Source organism: Mirounga angustirostris, unplaced genomic scaffold (genome assembly GCF_029215605.1).
Source record: "Mirounga angustirostris isolate CCGP_5_RB_7025 unplaced genomic scaffold, mMirAng1.0.hap1 SCAF_1, whole genome shotgun sequence".
NCBI lineage: Eukaryota > Metazoa > Chordata > Mammalia > Carnivora > Phocidae > Mirounga > Mirounga angustirostris.
In genome coordinates, this window is record NW_026991709.1 from 55099931 (window position 1) to 55118307 (window position 18377).

Below are 18377 nucleotides of genomic sequence, written 5' to 3' on the forward strand. Positions count from 1 at the left end.
TTTATTTTTCTTAGAATTTTTTGTTACTGTTCTTGCTATTGTTTAAAGAATTGTGTGAATTTCCTGTAGTCTCCTATCTGGATTTTGTTAATTTCATTTGTTGCTCCATTTAGCCTATTCTTCTATCCTTTGCATTTATTGTAAATTGCTTTGAAGAGATTCGGGGATGGCTTTTTTTTTTTTTTAACACTTTTTCCTCTTCACTCATCTGGCTCCTCATTCTTCAAACTTATTTTTTTCCATTGAAGTGTTTTTGACATATAACATTGTGTAAATTTAAAGTGTCCAACATTTAGGGGCGCCTGGGTGGCTCAGTCGGTTGAGTGTCCGCCTTCGGCTCAGGTCATGATCCTGGAGTCTCGGGATCCAGCCCCACGTCTGGCTCCCAGCTCTGTGGAGAGCCTGCTTCTCCCTCTGCCCCTCACCCTGCTCATTGCTCTCTCTTTCTCTCAAATAAACAGATTAAAAAATAAAATAAAGTGTACAACATTTAATTTGATACATTTTCAAATTGTAATACTATTGTCATTGTAGGGATCATTAGCACCTCTATCAGATTCTTTAAACTTAAACGCCAATTTCTTGGAGTCACCCTTAAAATTTTGCTCCTGTTATTTTCTCACTCTTTTCCTTCATAGAGTTCATTTGAATGTGTTATTCTGTATATAGTTGGGGTTTTACTTGTTTAATTTCATCTCCCCAATTAGACAGCAGGCTCCAGAGAGCCATGGCCAGATGTGTGGGTTACCCTCGGTCTACACAGAGCCTTGCACTGTGTCTGGCTCAGAATAGAGGCTCAATCAATGCTAGCTATACAGATTGCATTAGTGTCCGCCTTCTCCCCCCCCATCCCATGTGATTCCCTTTTGAGTGAAGTCCCTCTTCGCGCTGCTTCTAAAGGATATGGTGCAAACGCTGATCCAAGACTGATGTGACTCTGTCTTACCAGACTGTGACACTCTGAAGTTCTCACACTCATCTTTTTTTCTCTTGGTGCTCCGCACAGTGCCTGGTTCAAAGCAAGCTCTTAATTACGTGCAACAAACAACTCTCATATTGTACCAACTTAAGTTTGCGGCTCAGTATATACCTAAAAGCTCGAAAGAAGCCATTGAAAGAATGCTAATCTATAAAATACAATTTAGGCTGTAGGATAGAAATTTTTCTTTTAAAGAAAAAAAGTTGTTTATGAATACTTATGTTTAACATTTATTCCAATAACAGACAATAGTTTTGAAGTAAAAATGTATTACCTATTTCAAATATATTTTATTTACTATATTGTAAGTTAAATATTTATGAATGCATATGTTTCTTATTTAAATAAGTGCTTTTCAAAATTTCTACAAGAGTAAATGTTTATGAAGCACCAATATATAGTAGATAAAAGTGAAGCAACTCTCCTAATAAAGCCAATTAGATCATCATACTTCAAAAAACAAAAAGTGAGGGAACTCTTATCGGGAAATAAAAACCCGTAAGGCAATCCCACAGAACCCTAAGTTTCTGAGAAACAGTTTGGAAAGTATGGTTCAGTATCACTACTAAGCGGAAGGGACACCTACTGAGTTCTTCAGTGTCCTGAGGAAGAAAATGAAAATTACACTGAAAGATGATCCCAACTTAGCCACATCCTTCATTTCAAGAAATTCCCACCTAAAAGGATTATTGAATACATTTCTACTTTAGAACAATAGTTACAATCCTCACCTTCTGATTGAGAAATAAATGAGCATTTTTGCTTTTTTTTTTTTTTATTAAATATGTCTTTGGGATCATGTGTAACAGTCATTATTAGGAGAATTTAAATTTAGAATCCAGACCCGTTATCTGTCCTCTACCATACTATATAATTCAGAGGATGTGGCTGAACAGAGCTCCACAGTCCTGGGGAAATGATGTGGGGAGGGCAACTTTGGACAGGGAACTGATTTAGCTATAGATTCTCCAGTAATAGTTGCAAAATTAGGTATAGCTCTACCAGCAAGTGTAGGAACTAAGCAATTGCCCTACTCTCTGAGGATGGTGGATGAGGAAGGATGGAGACTTAAGTAAAGTAAGCCCAGGCTCCCTGCTCCTAGGTCCTCATCACTTACTTGTTCCTTCCAGAGTTTTCTACCTTTCCCTCTTTGCAGGTTCTTCCCTTCCAGGACACAAATATTTTAAACGTGTCCCACTTAAATGAAACACACTCGTGTGTGTACACCCATCTTCTTTGACACAATCATGCTTTTTTTGGGGGGGAGAATATCACTTTATTCTGATTAATTCACAAATGAGAGCATCACAAAAGGTGATTTAAGGAGGCACACAAACATCTGCCCACTATTATCGCCCCCTTTCACAATTCAACTTTCTGAACATATCTTCTTACTCAAGTTCCTTTCCATTCATCTAATGGTTTTTCCCTCTTTTTTCACTGTTTAACTCCTAAAATACTGGTGTCCCATAGGGTTCATTTCTCTACTCTTGACCATGCCTTATGCTTTCCTAGAGCAGCCTCGTCCATTTCTTTAATTTCAGCTACCACCTACATGCTGATGACTCCTACATATGTATTTCTTTTTTTTTTTTTAAGATGTTATTTATTTATTTGACAGAGAGAGAGCACAAGCAGGCGGAGTTGCAGGCAGAGGGAGAGGAAGAAGCAGGCTCCCCGCTGAGCAAGGAGCCCAGTGCGGGACTCAGTCCCAGGACCCTGGGATCATGAGCTGAGCCAAAGACAGACGCTTGACCAACTGAGCCACCCAGTTGCCCCTCTTACATATGTATTTCTAATTCAATCTTTTTGCCTGTTACTGACCTAAGTTTTGGCGTATCCTATTATGCACTTCAAACATATTTAAAAAATAAACTCACTGACTTCCCCACCAGCTTTCAAACTCCTTCTGCAGGCCTTTCAACATCATGGGTTTGAACTGCATGGGTCCACTTATACACAGATCTTTTTTAATATAGTACAGTACTGTAAATATATTTTCTCTTCCTTCCTTTCTCTTCCTTACTTTCCTTCCTTCCTTCCTCCCTTTCGTCCTTCCTTCCTCCCTTCCTTTCTCTCTTTTTTAAGTAGGCTACATACCCATCCTGGAGCCCAATGTGGGGCTTGAACTTACAACCTTGAGATCAAGACCTGAGCTGAGATCAAGAATCAGATGCTCAAGCAACTAAGCCACCCAGGCAGCCCCTTTTCCTTATGAGTTTCTTAATATCATTTTCTTTTCCCTAGCTTCCTGTATGGTAGGAATATAGTATGTAAAACATATAACACAAAAAATATGTGTTAGTTGGCTTTTTATGTCATCAGTAAGGCTTCCAGCTAACAGTAGGCTATTAGTAGTCAAGTTTGGGGGGAGTCAAAATTTATACATGGATTTTTGATAGTGCAGGGGACAGTGCCCCCAACCCTTGTGTTGTTCAAGAGTCAACTGTATTTCTTCTCTTTTGAGATGTATTATTACCCACCCAGTGATTTAAAGGCAGAAAGATAACAATTCTCCTTAAACTCCAAATCATCAAAGTCCTATGGAGTCAATCACATACACTTCTTGCTTGATTTTGTCTCTCTTGTAACTCTGCTGCCATTGCCATTTTTCTTGTCTGAAGTCTCTCTAACTAGTTACTGAAATCTCTAACTGGTCATATTATCACCCAGCCAATCCATTCTTTTTTTTTTTTTTTTTTAAGATTTATTTATTTATTTATTTGAGAGAGAGAGAGAGTGTGTGTGTGTGTTTGTGTACATGGTGGGAAAGGGCAGAGGGAGAGGAAGAGAGAAACTCAAGCTTACTCCTCACTGAATACAGAGCACGGAGCATGAAGCCCAATGTGGGGCTCTATTCCATGACGGGGAGATCACCACCTGAGCTGAAACCAAGAGTCTGATGTTTAACTGATTGTACCACCCAAGTACCCCTGGCCAACCCATTCTTAATGCTACAAAATACTGATTACATGTGTAGGGGAGGCAGAAATTCTTTCTCTACCCTTCGACTTCTTCCAGCTGGACTAAGAATTAAATTTCCATGAGACAGGTTAATAGGAGAAAAAAAGCCAAAATTTGATTATGTACACACAGAGGCCCAATCTTGAAATTGAGACCCAAAGAAATGACCAAGGTAAGCAGTTTTTTATACATTTTAGAAAAGGGACAATACATTTGTGAGGAATTGACAGGATAAAGAAAACAAGTGTTTGAGAACTTTAATTAGTAAGGAATTCTTTTCTTTTTATTACCATATAATGTATTATTTGTTTCAGGAGCACAGGTCTGTGATTCATCAGTCTTACACAATTCACAGCGCTCACCATAGCACATACCCTCCCCAGTGTCCATCATGCAGCCACCTCATCCCTCCCACCCCCCACCACTCCAGGAACCCTCAGTTTGTTTCCTGAGATTAAGAGTCTCTTATGGTTTGTCTCCCTCTCTGGTTTCATATTGTTTCATTTTTCCCTCCCTTCCCCTATGATCCTCTGTCTTGTTTCTCAAATTCCACATATCAGTGAGATCATATGATACTTGTCTTTCTCTGATTGACTTATTTCACTTAGCATAATACCCTCTAGTTCCATCCACGTCGTTGCAAAGGGCAAGATTTCTTTTTTTTTTTTTTTGATGGCTGCAATTAATAAGGAATTCTAATTGGAATTTGGGCTGAGATAGGAGATTAGTAAAAAAGTAATAAGGTTCATTTCTATAGCTTTCTCAACTTTAAAGTTTCCATGTCTGGTGATAAGGATGTATTTTTACTTAGTAAAGGGAGAATTATTTCCCATATGGAAGATTTATTCCCTGCTTTCATGGGGACAGAGGAGGGTCTGAGCGTCCTTGCACTGGTTGTTTCCCAAGTACCTTCAATCCAAAATAATCAATATGCCATTGGGGTACATTTTCAGGCAGCTTGCCCTGGGCCCCTACATGTGCTACCTCAAGATAAGTTTCATAACTACAGAATTTGGGATTTATGCATATCAGGGTGTGATAGGAAGCAGTTTCATTAGTTTTGAATTGGCCTTCCCACTGAAATACATCTTATCCCATAAGTCAAGGACTCAATGTGAGGATTACTTCAAATGTCAAGTGTATCAATTCCAGTCATACATTCAAAGACTTGGGGAAATGATCCCTGGGTGTATTCATAAAACCAATGAGTCTCCTTGAGTTAGTCTTTAGCCAGAACTCCAGTTGTTACCTGCCTCCTTTAAACCTCCAATCTAACAAAGGGGGGGGGGGGGTCATGATGAAAATTTGAGTATCAATATTGGTTTAGATCCTGTGTCCAATCATTCTCAAAATGTCTCACGTCTCTTTTCCAGTGTAACATGGTTAAATGGCTGTAGACCCCTTTGGGGGAAAGGCTGAGGGATCATTATAAGAAATACTTGTCATAGTGGTACAGAGTCCTTCCTCCCAGGAAACCAGCCATCTCCTCACCTAGTAGGTTCTGGATCTGAAAATCAGTTCAGGTCTGGGAGCCGAGAAAGACTTGGTGACCTTTTTTTTTTTTTTTTATGTTATGTTAGTCACCATACACTACATCATTAGTTTTTGATGTAGTGTTCCATGATTCATTGTTTGCATATAACACCCAGTGCTCCATTCAATACATGCCCTCCTTAACACCCATCACTGGGCTAACCCATCCCCCCACCCCCCCTCCCCTCTAAAACCCTCAGTTTGTTTCTCAGAGTCCATAGTCTCTCATGGTTCATCTCCCCCTCTAATTTCCCCCTTCATTTTTCCCTTCCTACTATCTTCTTCTTCTTCTTTTTTTAAAAATATATTATTTGTTTCAGGGGTACAGGTCTGTGATTCATCAGTCTTACACAATTGTCAGTGCTCACCATAGCACATACCCTCCCCAACCAATGTCTATCCCCCAGCCACCCCACCCCTCCCACCCCCCACCACTCCAGCAACCTTCAGTTTGTTTCTTGAGATTAAGAATTCTTCATATCAGTGAGATCATATGATACTTGTCTTTCTCTGATTGACTTATTTCGTTTAGCATAATACCCTCTAGTTCTATCCACGTTGTTGCAAATGGCAAGATTTCGTGTTTTGTTTTTGTTTTTTTTTGATGGCTGCATAATATTCCATTGTATATATATACCACATCTTCTTTATTCATTCATCTGTTGATGGACATCTTGGCTCTTTCCAAAGTTTGGCCATTGTGGACATTGCTGATATAAATATTGGGGTACACGTACCCCTTCGGATCACTACATTTGTATCTTTGGGGTAAATACCCAGTAGTGCAATTGCTGGGTTGTAGGGTAGCTCTATTTTCAACTTTTTTTTTCTTTAAAGATTATATTTATTTATTTGAGAGAGAGAATGAGATAGAGAGAGCATGAGAGGGTCAGAGGGAGAAGCAGACTCCCTGCTGAGCAGGAAACCCGATGTGGGACTCGATCCCGGGACTCCAGGATAATGACCTGAGCCGAAGGCAGTCGCTTAACCAACTGAGCCACCCAGGTGCCCCTATTTTCAACTTTTTGAGGAACCTCCATACTGTTTTCCAGAGTGGCTGCACCAGCTTGCATTCCCACCAACAGTGTAGAAGGGTTCCCCTTTCTCCACATCCTCGCCAACGTCTGTCATTTCCTGAATTGTTAATTTTAGCCATTCTGACTGGAGGTGGTATCTCGTTGAGGTTTTGATTTGGATTTCCCTGATGCCGAGTGATGTTGAGCACTTTTTCATATGTCTGTTGGCCATTTGGATGTCTTCTTTGGAAAAATGTCTGTTCCTGTCTTCTGCCCATTTCTTGATTGGATTATTTGTTCTTTGGGTGTTGAGTTTGATAAGTTCTTTATAGATTTTGGCTACAAGCCCTTTACTGAAATGTCGTTTGCAAATATCTTCTCCCATTTTGTCGGTTGTCTTTTGGCTTTGTTGACTGTTTCCTTTGCTGTGCAAAAGCTTTTTATCTTGATGAAGTCCCAATAGTTCATTTTTGCCCTTGCTTCAAGACATGGTGACTTTTTACTAGGGTGATTGCCCTTACCTTTTGGTTTCTCTATTCTTGACTTTTGATTGTAGATGTTAAGAAGCCTCCTTTTTTACAATATATACATATATCAAATTAATATATTGTACACCCTAAACTCGTAGAATGTTATATGTCAATTATATCTCAATAAAACTGGGAAAAAATTTAAAAATACAAGTAATTATTTACTTCCATATTAAAGAAGAAGAAGGGGCACCTGGGTGGCTCAGTTGTTAAGTGTCTGCCTTCGGCTCAGGTCATGATCCCAGGGTCCTGGGATTAAGCCCTGCATCAGGCTCCTGGCTCGGCAGGAAGCCTGCTTCTCCCTCTCCCACTCCCCCTGCTTTTGTTCCCTCTCTCGTTGTGTCTCTCTGTCAAATAAATAAATAAAAATCTTAAAAAAAAAAAATAAAGAAGAAGAAAATTAAAAAAGGAGGAGGAGGAGAAGAAGGAGAAGCAGCAGCATCCTTGTTGGCTGCCCATCTCTTTTGCCCCAGGGATGCCAGGCTTGGTTAACCATCTCCACAGCCCCCTAAGAGTCAGCTCCCCTGAGCTGCCCTTCAACCTTCCTGGTTACTGTGGCCTCCTGGTTTCTGCTGGTTAAGTGACACCATCTAGCTCATTTATTTCAGAGCCCACCATCCCCAGAATGACATTAGCAAGCCCAGTTCTATGGCTGCCTCACCTACGATCAGCCATCTCTGTAGAGGACCACTGATCTTCTTGGCAATGCTCATGCCCCCTCTCCAGCATGTTTCTTATGACCTTGGTGAATGCTAGGTCCTCTCTCCCCTCCTGAGGAACATCCTCTGGTGGGTGTCTGGCCTCAGATAACATATTGACACTTTCAGCATCAACCTACCCAGTGTTTAAGGGTCCAAGATGTTCCTACCCAGGTTGCTGACTTTAGCACAACAGACCAGCCTTTGCTAGAATATTAAGTCTCTGTAGTCCTGCAATTTTAGCTATCAGAGCTTCTGTTTGCAGCTCAGCTCTGTCCATTCTTCTATCAACATGAGATATGGGCCTCTGTAACTACAAGAACCTCTTTGGCTTTCACATCTCATGCTTAGTCTTTCAACACTTCTTACTGGCCCTCAGTTCTTCATTATCACATTGATGAGCATTAATACAACTTACCAGTAACCAGCCAACTCCACTGTATTTGTAGACCCCCTAACATCTATGTTTTCCAAATGCCTGAATTATTGCATTTGTAAGGGCATTCTCCTCTACTAGAACATTTTTTCCAGGTCACCTCCACTAAAATCTCTAGCAATTGAATACCATTGTGTGTGAGGGACTAACCATCCCTTACACAGCACTCAGAATTGGTCCTTTTTTGTTCACCAGCAGGTGAATAAGCCAGGTCCAGCATCCCATCTTATCAATTTTCTCAACTGTTCCTGGCACCATATGTTTTTGTTCATGTCCTCCAAGAAGCAGATGCCAAGATAAGATTAGGTACGCAAGAGGTTTGCCGTAGGAAACAACTATGAGGGAAAAGGAGAAAGGAGCCAGCAGGCTAGGAGAGATGTCAGAGCATGATGAAGGTGACCCCTGTGAAGGAGAGAGAAGGGAGTTTGGGAGGAAGAGTCTTGAACTATAGTGCAGTTGCAAGAAAGGTTTTGCAAGCCTGATGAGGAGTCCCCGAGTCTAAGCCCAAAACTGACCCTACCTTAGAGTTCCTGCTACATTTAGTGGCTGGGAATAGCAGATAGGAGTTTTAGCGTAGGCATGTACTCCATGGTGGTTAAGCTAAAGTTGGGGCCACTAACCAATTATTCTCCCTGCAGTACAGAGCTGAAGGACACTTTGCATGATTACCACATCATAATGGGATACTTTCTTTGCCTGAATGTCTTGAAGAAAGGGAAGAAAATTGGGTTTACTCAGGTTGTGGCACTCCTCTGCTGAGCACATTGACACTTTATATTTCCCTCTGAAATTATAATTATACTCAATGATGGGTAAAGAACAGAGCCAAATTACTTGGCTTAGAAATCAATTTAGGAGGGCGCCTGGGTGGCTCAGTTGGTTGAGCAACTGCCTTCGGCTCAGGTCATGGTCCCGGAGTCCTGGGATCGAGTCCCACATCAGACTCCCAGCTCAGCGGGGAGCCTGCTTCTCCCTCTGACCCTCTCCCCTCTCATGCTGTTTCTCTCTCTCTCTCTCAAATAAATAAATAAATAAAATCTTTAAAAAAAAAATCAATTTAGGAAAAATGTTGACATTTGCCCGTAAAAAGTGAGCTATGGCAAATGGAGAGATGCCTTATGGGAAACTATTTTCCAAACTATGGACTGTTAAATGGTAAGTGGCTTCATCCATCACTTCCTTTCTATTTGAAGCTTAAACTTGAGCTACTTCCCTCTTTCTGATTAGCACTAATTTTTTTTTTTTTTTTTAAGGTTTTAAGTAATAGGTACACCCCATGCGGGGCTCAAACTTACAACCCCAAGATTAAGAGTTGCATGCTCGGATGCCTGGGTGGCTCAGTTGGTTAAGCGACTGGCTTCGGCTCAGGTCATGATCCTGGAGTCCCTAGATCGAGTCCTGCGTCGGGCTCCCTGTTCAGCAGGGAGTCTGCTTCTCCCTCTGACCCTCCCCCCTCTCATGTGCTCTCTCTCTCATTCTCTCTCTCTCAAATAAATAAATAAAAATCTTTAAAAAAAAAAGAGTTGCATGCTCTACTGACTGAGCCAGCCAGGCGCCCTAGGGACTGGGAAGTGGTAGTAACAGTAGTGAAGACTACTGCTATATGGTTCTCTGATCTTAATCTCTTCCTTGAACATAATAATCATGCAGCCTCTTGGTCTGGGTTATTTATCACAATCCTTTTATTTATTTATTTATTTATTTTTATTTATTATTTTTTAAAGATTTTATTTATTTATTTGTGAGAGAGAGAATGAGAGAGAGCACATGAGGGGGGGAGGGTCAGAGGGAGAAGCAGACCCCCTGCCGAGCAGGGAGCCCGATGCGGGACTCGATCCCGGGACTCCAGGACCATGACCTGAGCTGAAGGCAGTCGCTTAACCAACTGAGCCACCCAGGCGCCCTATCACAATCCTTTTAGCCATGTCAACAAGTTGTGGCCACTTGAGTCTTCTTCCCTGTATTGCATCTGTGCTGAGGCATTGCTAAACTGGCCAATATCAAGTCTCTTCTTGAATATGACAATTTCTGGACCCTTCTGCTGAGGTGAACATATTCTGCAAGCAGGTCTTGTGATCAGTGTCCAAAAATGTGGTGCTACTCCATTAAAAAAAAATGAATGTTACTTATCTCCATAGTTCAAAACAGGTGGAAGCAGGGTGGACCGTGGAGAGAGTAACGTATGGGAGTTGAGACCAAGAATAATGTCCTCCCCCTCTATAGCCTTCTGCTTTCTCTGGCCTTGCTTTATACAAAATTAGGCAAAATAATTCCTTATAAGAATTATGACTTTATACTATCATTGCCTTCCAAACAAGTGACTTTTTTTTAAAAAATATGCATGTATAAACAGTCTAAGTTAATAAAAGGATTCACATTCCCATCTTTGTTCTGAGCAACACAAATTCCCAATTTACTAAGCCTGCTATCAGTACTCAAGTTCTTTTTTGGCACCAGCTACATAAAGTATCCCAAGATAGCCCATCCATGGGAGGCACACTGGTCAGCCAGGGAAGTATTCTGTTTGGGGCAACTTGATATGAAAGAACAGAAGTTAAGAAAGATTTTAATGAAATAGTTATACATCATGCTTGCATAGACCACAACTTTTGAAGTGTATTACATATAATTCTTCATTAAATCTTTACAATCCTTTGAGATAAATATTATGATTATTGTCATTTAGGTAACAGATACTCAATATCAGCTAGCAACTATTTTAGCCTAGCCAGTAGTCAAACCTAGGTCTTAACACTCCTTACTCCCTTAATCTTTGGAGGTCATTAACACTTTACCCAACATACATATCTGCCATCTTTTTTGTTTTTGTAGCCTCTACCCACAGGTCAGGTCATTGCATCAGATTGTAGCTGTGTTATATTAACTAAGGCAATGGAGGCTTAGTAAATTAGCACAGAAATACTCAGCTGACAATTGCCTTCATTTCGCAACACACACCACACTGCATACAACCCAACTGCATTCCATTATTGCCTTCTTCCACTTTGCAGAACTCCTAACACACTGCTGCATTCTACTTAAGTCTAGATCTTTTCTTTAAAATAGGTTCCACACCTAGCATGGGGCTTGAACTCACAAACCCAAGATCAAGAGTCACATGCTCTACTGATTGAGCCAGCCAGAAGCCCCAAGTCTAGGTATTTTCTTACAGAGGAACATAACTAAATGTAAGAAAAACTCTCCCTGATACATTAAAACACAATACCAAGTATCATTTTCCTAGAGTTCTCCCATTCTGTTGGGCCTACAACATGCCGCTCTTGCCATTATTCACTGGCCCAGAAAAGCCATCAAAAATCCCTGTAGGAAAAAAATCCCTGTTGGACTTTTGTTGTGAAAGGTGACATGCTGATTCTAAATTTATGTATAATGAATTCCTCAACCTGAATAATAAGAAAACAAATGATTCAATAAAAAGGGGGCAAAATACTTTAACAACCACTCCACCAAGAAGCTATATGGAAGGTAAATTAATACCACAATAAGATCAATAAGATACCATTATTCACCTATTACGATGGCTAAAATTTAAAAGATGGATCATATCAAGTGTCAGTGAGGAAAGAAGGCAACTGGATATCATACATTTCTGGTGAGAAGACAATATGTTGCAACCATTTTGGAAAACTGTTACAGTTTTGTTTTTCAAAGATTTACTTATTTATCTTAGAGAATGGGGGGAGTGGGGGGTGGGGACTGGTAGAGAGAGAGAGAATCTCCAGCAGACTCCCCGCTGAGCATGGAGTCTCTCTCACAGCTCGATTTCATGACCCTGAGATCATGATCTGAGCCAAATCAAGAGTCGGACACCCAATCGCCCAACCAGCCGAGCCACCCAGGCACCCCTGGCGGTTTCTTAAAAAGCTAAACATACACTTAGCATATGACTAAGCTCCCTGCTTGGATATTTATCCCAAATGAGTGAAACTTGAGTGTTCACATAAAAACTACATAGGAAAGTTAATAGTGGACTTCATTTGTAATCGCCAAAACCTAGAAATAACCAAATATCCTTCAACTGGTGAATAGATAAACTATAGTACATCTATATAATGGAATACTACTATTCATCATAAGAAGGAACAAACTAATGACACACACAGAAACATGAGTCAATCTCAAATGTATTATACTAAATTAAAGAACCAAGACTCATTCTATTTACAAGACATCCTGGAAAAGACAAAATTGTAAGAACAGAAAATAGATCATTGGTTTTCAGGAGCTGGGAGGGGGTAGGAGTTGACCACAAAGAGACCAGAAGTTATTTTCTGGAATGATTAAAGCTCTATATCTTGTGTTGGTAGTTACAAAGACTACATGCATTTGCCAAAACTTATAAGACTATACATTAAAATGGATGAATTTCACAGTATGTAAATTATGCTTCAATAAACCTGAGAAAGCTAAAGAGATTAAATAAATTCCCAAAGCCACACAACTATTGAAATGGCTAATATGTGTCTGTTAATTACAGATCACCTCAGTTCAGGAAACAAAGATAGAGACAAAACATAATAGGAATTACAGCAATTACTCTTGGCTGAGTATCTATCACTTGCCTAACACTGTAATTGTTTTACATGCATGATTTTTTTTTTTTTACATGCATGAGTTTTTTGAATCTAGCAACCCTGCAAGGGTGGTTTGTTATCTTCATTCAAATAATCTGTAAATTGAGCTTCAAGGATGAGAAGTTGAAGGCATCTCTCTGGGGTCCTCCCCGCACCCCGCCCCCCGCCCTTTCGGAGCTTAGTACTATCACCAATAAACTTTGCTTTGCTGCCCACCAAAAAAAATTTTTAAAAATGATGGGAAGTTGAACTTATATCTAACTACCCCAAAAACTTGGGGTTCTTGTGTTCTTTTTTTTAAGATTTTATTTATTTATTTGAGACAGAGAGAGCACATGAGAGGGGGGAGGGTCAGAGGCAGAAGCAGGCTCCCTGCCGAGCAGGGAGCCCGATGCGGGACTCCATCCTGGGACTCCAGGATCATGACATGAGCCGAAGGCAGTCACTTAACCAACTGAGCCACCCAGGCGCCCTGGGGTTCTTGTGTTCTTAACAATAAGAAATGTAGTAATTTCCAATCCAATATGAAAAAAAAAAAAAGGGTAGTTTTAAGAGTTGGAACATATCAAAGGAGGTTATAAAAGAAGTAAGATTTAAGCAGGGCTTTGAGGAAAGAGCAGAATGTAGAAAGTTCTGACCTTTGTTTTTCAGCATTAAGAGCTGCATGTGGAGGAACTCTCATCTAGTCTCTGTGAACCTCCTTTATAACCCTCCTCAGTGTTAAAAATCCCCTTGATGTATTGGGGTCCTCCTCTTTGTCATCTATCATGGCTCTGAGGTCTCTGTACAGAATCCTAGGAGTAGAGTCATATGACAGACACCATTTCCTTCTTGATCTCTAAACTTTTTTTTTCCCAATTCAGGTAGAATTGCAGCACCTGGGTGGCTCAGTCAGGTAAGTGAGATCCTGGGATTGAGCCCCATGTCGCTGTTCAGTGGGGAGTCTGCTTCTTCCTCTCTCTCTGCTCCTCCCCACCACCTGTGCTCTATCTCAAATATTTATTTGTCAGAGAGAGAGAGAGAGAGCACAAGCGGGGGGCGGCAGGCAGAGGGAGAAACAGGGTCCCCGCTGAGCAAGGAGTCCAATGCAGGACTAGATCCCAGGGTCCTGGGATCATGACCTGAACCAAAGGCAGATGCTTAACCAACTGACCAACCAGGCATCCCAATAAATAAAATCTTTAAAAAAAAAAAACAACGAAATTCAGGTTGGGCGCCTGGGTGGCTCAGTTGTTAAGCTTCTGCCTTTGTCTCAGGTCATGATCCCAGGGTCCTGGGATTGAGCCCTGCATCAGGCTCCCTGCTCCGCAGGAAGACTGCTTCCCCCTCCCACTCCCCATGCTGTGTTCCCTCTCACTGTGTCTCTGTCAAATAAATAAGTAAAATCTTAAAAAAAAAAAAAATTTCAGGTTGAATATCCAGATCTTAATATCCAACAACCAGATCTTAGGTGTACAGTTTGGTAAGTTTGAAAACTGATAGCTGATTCCCAGTTTTAGAATCACTTTTCTGTTCTTTCTGCATTAGCCTACTCTCAATATCCAGTCAATAATGAGTCCTGTCAAGCTTACCTCCAGCTTTCTCTACCAGAGTCAAAGTGGCTAAAATCTATTGCTAGAAAGACTTAACTGGTCTCCTCTGTAATACACCCTCTGCCTTCTGGTCACTAGAGGCAAATAATCTTTTCAAGATGCAAATCTGACATTTCAGCCCAGCCCCTTGAACTTCTAAAGGCTCTAGGGTCTTTTAGGTTTTTTTTTTTTTTTTTTAAACGATTTTAAGTAATCTCTACACCCAACGTGGGGCTCAAACTCACAACCCCAAGATCAAGAGTGACACGCTCTATCAACTGAGCCAGCCAGGAGCCCCAAGGCTTTTGTTTTTTGGGATAAAGACAAAACAAAGGTCTTATGTAACCTGGGCCTCCATTCCTTTCCAGTTTCAACCCATACCTATGTTCCCAGGCTCTGAACACCCAACATACTGGCCCTCCATTTCTTTGTTACTCACCTCAGGATCCTCACAGGCCCTTCCCACTGGCTGGAATTCCTTTCTTCTCATTTTCAATTTAATGCTTATTTGCCCTTCAATTTGATGTCAACTCAAAACTCTTTCTCAGGGAAATATTCCCTTAAGTAATGGACTCAGAAGAGATTAATAACACTTTTGGAATAATTTACTTCCTCCCAAGACTTCCAATGTAGCTATGTCAATAGCCAGAAACAAGATAACCGAAGTTAATCCTCCTAATGAAGGGTCTTCTGGGCCCAGTTATGTCATTTTTGTAAGCCAGTATCTCCCCCTACTCCCTGTCTCCTCCCAGGACCAAAGTTCTTTCTCCTTTCTTATCCTTCAAAACATATTGCAATTTCAATAATGTTCTTATCCTTCAGGTAATGGTGATTGAAATGTTGGGTGATTACTGCTGTTTTTAATACTGTTGGACTTCACATTCTAAAACAGGAAGATGGGGAGTTGGAAAAAAAAAGACAACTTCCTGCTAAGTTTAGAATTTGCTAGAGACCTTCTAAAATAGTACTTTAGAGGGAATGACATAGTGGGAATAGAAAACAGAATTCTGGGCACTAAACACAACAGAGAACATTTTTTCTTTCCAAGAGGGGACTCAAATTATTGTCCTAGACAATAGAACACTGAGTAAAATTAGAACACCGAGTAAAATTAGACTGAGTATGTAGCAATACATTAGAGGACAGAGACCAATTTTATAATTTTGATTCCTAAGGAACCTGTACTCCATTTCCTTTTACAGTTCACTTCAAACCTTTCCATCTATCATTCACTGAACGTTTTTTGAGCACCTACCAGGTGTCAGACTCTGTTCTAGTAAACTGTGATACTTAAGTGCACAAAACTGACAGAAATTCCTTTATGCTATTAGGAGACAATAAGTAACAAATTACATTTTATGTTAGAGGAGATAATTACAGAAAAAGAACTAGAGCAGGGTTGGGAGGAGAAATGGTGCTGGTAGGGGTTGAAAAACAGCTTGTGATTTTATTTTTTAAAGATTTTACTTACTCATTTGACACACAGAGAGGAGAGCGTGCACAAACAGGGGGAGCAGCAGAGGGAGAGGGAGAAGCGGGCTCCCTGCTGAGCAGGAAGCCCGATGTGGGGCTTGATCCCAGGACCCTGGCATCATGACCTAAGCTGAAGGTAGGCAATCAATTGAACCACCTAGGTGCCCCCAGCTTGTGATTTTAAAGAGGGGTTTGGAGTATGCTTTTTTGACCAAGTGACTTAAAAGGTTTACCATACTCACTTCTGGGTAAAAATCATTCCAGCCAGTGACAAGATCAGGGAACAAAGGTAGGGTACTGGAGGTGAAGTTGAAGGTGGGAGGAATGGGGTAGGAGATACTTACATTGTCTTTGGAGGTCGTAACAAGGACTTTGGTTTTAACTCTGAATGAAACAGGATCCATAGGAGGGTTTTGAGCACAGGAGTGTCACGATTTGACTTGTATTTCAAAAGGATCTTTTCATATATGCAACTATTTTGAAATGTTATTTAAAAATTCCAGATATAAAAGTTAGCACACCTGTGTATTGTCCCTCATTAACCAATTGTTAAATGCAAATTCTGTAGTTATCACAACATAGACATTAACATTGCTGTAGCATCATCAAATTTCCATTCTATATTCCAATTTCCCATTATTCCACCTAACATGCTTTTATGTGACGGAGCTATAACTTGTTCAAACCAGGGCCGTTTTAAAAAATGATATATAGCTTACATATGGTAAAACATACATATTAAGCACATAGCTCTGCCGATTTTTACATATGTATAAACCTTAGTAACTGCCACCCAAAACAAGGTAACTCACTTTATGCTGAGATAATAGGTATAATCAGGACTGCCTGCTCTTCTGAGTAGATTCATACTAAATCCTTTTGGCAAGAATATCATGAGTGATATTTCCCATCAGAAAACACATTTCTGTTTGTGTCATTCCTGGTGATAAGCCTGAATACTTGGTCAAGGTGGACATAACCAATTTTTTCTGTAAGACCTGTCTTGCAAAATGTAGATTTATTTGAGGAACTTTCAGAGAAATTAATTCCAACTCACTGAGTTAGTATTTTAAAAATCTCCCCATCATTCTCATTCTCCTCCCACATCTGCTCCTTGGGGCTGGGATCCTTGGGAGATGTAGCCATTTCCAATTTTGCTTCCTGGCAGGGAGTTCACAGGCTTTCTTCACACAGATCCATTCGACTTAGCCAGCCACGTCTTGGCAGAACTTGCCTCCAAAGCTCAGTTACTTCAGCACCAACTCTTGGGAATCTTACATGTCCCTTTGGAGCCAGGAGAAATTTGGAGGGAGGGCTCCAGACGTCTCCTATCACCATTCCCATGGCACCACATACCTTGCTCACACCAAGCATGTGCTTCTGGACAGACAGATCTGCATGACCGTGACTTTAGCTTCCAGGTGGGAAATTGGAAATTTTCTCTCCCCCTGGCTCCTCCCAGATATCAAGATCATACTGCAAGTTCCCTTTGCCACAGAATTCATCTGAGGCATGGAGTATTGAGCTCCAAGTTGTCTTTTTTTCTTGTAATATTTTGGGAGCCCGGGAGGGACACAGTGAGGGAGGGGTAGACTAGGGTAGTTAAAACTACAGGAATTTTGGGGGAGGCTTGTGGGGATTAGGGAAATGCTGGGGAATGTGACTTTAGAGATTTCACCTTGCTAGGGCAGGAAAAAGGGGTAGATAGTTATCTTCGTGGTGGAATACAACTGATTTTATAGAGATAACTAAGTTTACTTTTGTGTGTTAGGAACGGGAAGTTATTCATAAGCAGATTGGGAAGGCAAAAGAATAGAAACTTGGGCAATCCACTGAAAATAGGGAAAAAGCTTAAAAAAGGAAACAAAATTAAAATTCAAATTGATGTGTACAATAAGATATAGGGAATAAAATGTGTATATTATTTATTTACACTGAAAAATTCTGACCATTAACGAGTAATAGGTGTGGAGACAATGCAAGATCATGGAGGTGTCTTGCTCATCAACAAACATTCCTCTCTAGTTTTTAACATTTATTGAGGATTCTTGCCCAAATCCATCCATATCATGATGATTACAAACTCCATCTCTACTACTCCTTCCAGTACATTTTGGAAGGGGAAAAAAATCTCATAATCCAAAAATCCACAACAATAAAACAAGGTTGGAAACTGCCATAAAAACACAAGTGAAAAAAACCACCTTGAGTGGTTTAAAAAAAAATCATGCCAAAGAAAATCATGATTTTTGGCTTAATCTCGAATTAAGAATATTAGTAATTTGCCCGCAATGCATATGGTCTCCTATATACAATAGATGATTTTATATACACATTTGAAATCCAATACATTATGAATTTATGATTCAGAAGCACCCTTAAATATTTTTAAGCAGTAGAAACATACGTAATAGCTACACGGGAAAATAATACCGGCAAAGTGTTCTTTGTTTTTATGCCAGAGACACACCATAGAGGTCTCAGGTTATAAGAAAACATCAAAAAATGTTCTGTTATATTAAGAGTACGTTTGGGGGAGTGGGAAAGAACAGCTGCTTTCCCTCAGGTTTAAAATACTCAAC